General features: G+C 41.1%; 1 long non-coding RNA gene across 1 annotated transcript; it reads right to left on the reverse strand.

The window, feature by feature from the left end:
* Positions 1-882: 882 nt before the first annotated feature.
* On the reverse strand, positions 883-5,435 carry LOC310841202. Its single transcript, XR_014562401.1, has 3 exons — positions 4,452-5,435; positions 3,347-3,436; positions 883-1,023 (listed from the first exon to the last, which is right to left on the reverse strand). It is a non-coding gene; the product is annotated as an uncharacterized lncRNA (long non-coding RNA).
* Between the last annotated feature and the right edge of the window lie 252 nt (positions 5,436-5,687).

Raw genomic sequence — 5,687 nt, forward strand, 5'->3', positions numbered from 1 at the left:
GTACCACTTTAGCTAATGGGGCCTCCTGCTGCTGCTGTGCCGCCGGAGCACGATATGTGTTCTCATCCTGAAGCAAAGTTCTTAACCCGAGATACTATTTCTGGGTTAGCGGAGTCTGTAACCTGAAGCATCTGTAATCCGAGGTACCACTGTAGACCAGAGTTGGGGAACCTGTGGCCCTGCTGATGTCACTTGATTTCATTTCCCATCAGCCCCAGCCAGCATGGCCAGTGGGCAAGGATTATGGGAGTTGTGGTCCAATATCTAGAGGATATTGCCTGAACTGAAAGTAAGCGTATGTCAGCAGAGAATGAAGTGTGTACATGTCAGCTAGAAAATGCTAGAGAAAAGCTTTGCTTGCATGCTATGGCTGGATAGGACTTGTACTGTAATAAGATGCTGCATTAACAAAGCAGGAATGAGTTGAGCCCTTTCAAATAAAACCTGCTTTTCCTACAGCTTGTGCCCATGTTGCTGTCAGGGAGCAAAGCAATGAGGTTCACATGGGAGTGACAATCTAGTTGCTCAAAGGGACATAAGTGTTATTCCAGTGTTGTGCTCTGTCATTACAGAACTGGTTTGGCTGTTGTGATATGCTGTGTAGAAAAAAATTATCAAAACTATAAATATATTTCTGTACAGCACTATCATAATAAAAGAGAAAGGGATAAAATCCAGAAATGTTCTAAACCTTTTAGATCCTGTTTAAACCATGTAATGTTTTGCAAATAATTTATTTCAAATGCTAAGCTTAGTGTCTGTATTAAGACACTGAGAAACAATTCAGCATCATGATGCTTTTAAAAATAGATGCAAAATATTCCCTTTACCTAGCTTCTTTTAAGAAGGAGGGGCAAAGAAATTACAAGGCTCTTGAGCAAATCAGATGCAAATATATTTATTGGATTAAGCCACAAACACTGATCTGCACAGATAAAATACTATGGCCAGTAATAATGAAGGAAAAACATATTTGGCTACTCCTTTAAGTGCCACTTTGTCTCCCTTCAGGACCTGGTAAACCTGGAAGAATGAGTCACATTAGTAAATCACTATTCAACCACAATGTGCTTTTCTAAGAGAATGAGGATTACGACAGTCAGTGCCTGCTGCCCACTGACAATCATGGGAACCGACCTCAGTAATAAATCCAGGCATTATCTGGCTCAATACTGACCAGTTCTCACGCCACAACAACTCTTTTGATGTGACCGTCAAAAGCCAAGGATGCCCAAAAGCAGTAGCAGAATTATAAGCAAAAGCCACATGCACACACACACAAACAGAAATAATTTAGCAGAAATATGTAAAGCCTGCTTCCCAGGCAGTCTTTCTCACTGTGTGGACCATTCTGCTCTGTGCCAAAGACTTCCCAGATGTAAAGAGAATGAAAAGGTTGCCGTATTTGTGCACATAATATTTACTAATACTGAGTATGATCCAACCAGAAGTTAAGCGCTGTTATGTCTCATTGATTCTAGGAGGAGAGATTTAAACCTAAGTGGGGGAAAACCGAAAAACACACAATGGGACTTACGAAACTTAATGCCAGCTGGATCTTGCCCAATGTTTGCCCATAATATACAGAATACAGTATTATTGATTTTCAGCTCCACCTTTCATGTGCACACACAGCCAGAGAAAAAGCTTAGCACATGAAGCAATCCTTATCCTTGATACAGGGCTGTAGCATAGCTACCATGCTGAGAACCCATATTCCTTGCCAGATGTTCTAGAAACATGGGAGATAGTGGCTTCCTAGAAGCTCAGGAGGCAAATTCTTGCCAGCTAGCCTTTTGCATAGGCACTCTCCTGTACAACACGTGTTTTACATACTACAGTGCCCTCACACAATGGGGAAATAGCAAGGTTACATGTGCAAGTCATGCCAGTGCACCAATTGGAGTTGCCCCCAGCAGATGTGCATTCAGTATCAGTGCAGAGAGAGGCCGACGCATGTAGCCATCGTTCCTTCATAGACCAAGAGGAGACAGGATATATTTTTTTTTTTAAAAAAAAAATATTAACTGGCCAATCACATCAAATTAAATCACATCGCATAAATTCCAAATTACAAAGCCAAATTTTTAAATTTTGTTGGGGGAACCCATACTTCAAGATCCAAAGGGGGATTCAGATCATCTTCTTATTACTGCGTTAATGTCCAAATCAGTCCCAATCAGTCCAGACAAAGTTCATAATTCTATCCAGTCTTATCTTGGTGTTTCCACATCATATCTTGTTCATATAATTTCTATTTTTCCTTTACGATCTCTTCTGTTAGTCTCCTTAAGCCGATAAGCAAATATAATAATCCTGTATGGATTTCCCGTTCCTCCACTAAGCCCAGATGGTTTCCATATATCTCCTTCGTAGATAACATCGCTCTTTCCATCATAAATTTGGCATTTGTCGCTCTTAAGTCCCACCGAGGAGTTGATCCACGATATGTAAACAACTCTATTTCTCTCTTTCTCCTCCCAGACCCAAGAGCTCCAACAATGCCTCCCAAAATGGCGACGGCATTTTTAACTGCGTCATTCCAAAACTCTTAGCTTTCCAGCTTCATCTTGAAACATTGCTTTGGTTCGAAAGTTTATCTCCACACAGCCTTAAATCCACAGTTTAAGTCCTTAATTTCTGACTCATTAGGGGAGGGGATTCTTGTTAAAAAGGGAAGGCAGGTTTTCCCCCCCTCCCCCCTCAGTCATTTGTCGTACCGTACCTTGACGTATCTTCTCATATTTTATTCTTGTCTTGTTATCAGAGATCTCTTCTGTCAGCAGTCTTTACTCCCCCTTTTTCCTTGAAGCATGTGCAATTTATCTCGTCCAAATTGTTTCTTTTGAAGATACTTGCAACTAGCAGCGTGGATCAGGGACAGCGTCCAGGAGTGCCGGAATCCCACAGGAGGGCTTTGTGCCTAGTGCCCCCACCCCCACAAATTCGGGGGTGGTATAGGGCACAGCAGGCAAGGGCCGTCCCCCCCACAATCCTGGGGGGGGGGTTAAGGAGGCTAATTACCCCCATCATAGCCTCCAAAATACCTCCTGTACGTCGGAGAGATGTTATTGTCAGCCATCTTCCGATTCGCCCCCTAGTGGTCCCCCAAGAGGAGACAGGTTATATGGGGCAAACACACTACTTTTCACAGTAGTGCTTGCTTGTGGGCGAGGGCCCTCTAAGACGCTGAATTAACATGAGAGTGTTCATTGCAAACAGCCTACAGATCTAAGTGGACATATTAGCTGTACAGAACATTTTGTTTTTTTCTTGCATTGATGAATTGCTTTCCCTGAGGCATCCCAAAGCGATTTATAATATATGAGATGTGTAAAACAGTTACCTGATATTTTCCCTGCACGTGGCTACAAGCTATTAGAACTCCAAACTGTTTCAGTGGGAGCTGGAGGAAAACATTTTTTGATTCAGAATTCTGTTAACAAAGTGACAACACAGAAGGCTTGAGTTTCTGCAAGGGATGGATGAACCTTCAGTTTCTCATTTTTTACAGTCTTAAGTTCCATTTCCCCACTTTTTTTTAAAGATGTGTACAAATTTTCTGGCAATTTCCCCTCAATACATGCATTTCTGTACAAAGTTGTTGAATATTTTTGCAATTTTTGCACATTATTTTCATTAACATGAATACTTTTGCCTAACATATGTATTTCTTTGGTTAGAGAACAGCATCTCAACATTTGAACAAGTGTGAAATTTCCGCTTGTTCTGTGTTCAAGAAAGCATGAGTCCGAGCCACTTTCTAAGGCTTCTGATCATTTTAATTGGGGATCTTCATGTAACACATGGACCACACAATGGAGCTACGAGTCCTCCCGTCTATTATTTATAAAAAGGATGGTTTCGTTTAAAAGTAGAGTCTTGTTCAGCTAGGAGGAAGGCACCTCAGGACCACTTCATTCAACCAAAAACATTCCTGGTACGGAAGAATTATTAACCAAAAGCGTGCACACACATGACGCGTAGGAGTCTCGCAATTTCCTACAAAGAAATAGCTTGGACAGCTGCTTTTTCATTTGTGCACACAGGTCTTATGTACTACTGTAAGTCGCATCACTACATTTAAAACAAACACAGAAATTTCTTTTAGGCCCAAATGGAAGTTTGGTTATGGGACTAGAATGCCCCCTTGTGGGATACTTCTGTATTTATTCTAAGCAACAGTAGAGCAAGTGGCTTTTGGAATGCTGCAAAATATTTTAAAGAATGGAAAAGAAGCCTGGGGAACCACTAAGAGTCAGAGTAGACAGTATTTATTAGTAGTAGTATTATTAGTATTAGTATTATCATTACTACGACATTTGCATCCTACCCTTTCTTTAAAGAGCTCAGGTCAGGAAATATAACAAGCAACTAGAAAGAGAACCTACCCAAGTGACTCTGATACTAAAGCCCACATTGACACTAAGTACATAAAAGAATGTACCCACCCCTCTTCCCCCTCTTTTTCTTCCCAGAATTTTACTGCATGTAACACCAATGTCTCACAACAAATGCAACTGATCTGTAGAAATCACAACCTGAAAAAAGAGATAATGCTTGTACTTTTGTAAAACTATGAAAATCTTTAATAAAAATTATTTTAAAAAACAAAAGCATAATAATTACAACTACTACTGGTAAAAACATAGAAGTTGTTGAGGCTTTGGAGTACTGCATTTCTGTTACTCCGTAGAAATAGGGATGCAAGCTATGAAGCTGAATAGTACTTTAAGTGGAAAGTTCACCCACAGATTGAATGCAAAAAAATTGCAAATATACGGAGTGAAAGAACATTTGCTTCCATCTCGGATCCTCGTTGAACAACATGGCATCGAAACTACCGTAACGACAATAAAAGCAACTTCCCTGACCGGGAATCGAACCCGGGCCGCGGCGGTGAGAGCGCCGAATCCTAACCACTAGACCACCAGGGAGGTTGTCTGCTTCTTTATGAGAAAGTATTCCATTGGTTTACCTTCCCTTAATCTGAATAAATTCCGCCTATAAATGTCATCCCGCCTCTTGATGTTAAATGACCTATCAGCATGGCTTTTTGCTCCCGCACCTTAAAACCGTTCCGATTTAGTGCCCTGCTTTGCAACTGAACGTTGACGCTGGCTCCGCCTCCTCAGCGCAGCAGGCTAGGCTGCTTTTGTCAGCAGCTGACAAAGAATAGGTCGCTCTTCTAGCCAGTCTGCCAAGTTCTCGGCTATCGCGAGAATGGGCGTAAATGCGTTCTCTTTGTCCGGCCCGTGTTTTCAACACAGAGATAGAAGTGTAGAGTAACGTATTCGTTGTCTGCGCGGTATACTTCCGGATTCACCATGAAGTATATTTTTCAAAATATCCTACAGGGCAGAGCGACGCCTCATAGCAATAAGGAGAAATTCAAATTTTCAAAGAGCAATGACTGTTCACCCCTCGCCCTCCAAAAAAACCACATGTTTTTGTTTATTCTTTAAACATTCTCAACACGTGTCAAACCTACATAACTCCAGCATGAGTTTGTAATTAACTGCAAAAGAAAAAAAAAATCATAAAAAGCAGCTGATTGTGGCAACGCAAAACCAAAAATATTTAGTACGTTATCGATAAAATTATGCGGCCGTAATAAAATCTGCCAAACCTGATGCTCATAAAGGCTCCCAACCCACAAATACAATCTAGATTTGCAGATAAGGTGA

Source organism: Podarcis gaigeae, assembly GCF_964106915.1.
Source record: "Podarcis gaigeae genome assembly, chromosome: 3".
Classification (NCBI taxonomy): Eukaryota; Metazoa; Chordata; class Lepidosauria; order Squamata; family Lacertidae; genus Podarcis; species Podarcis gaigeae.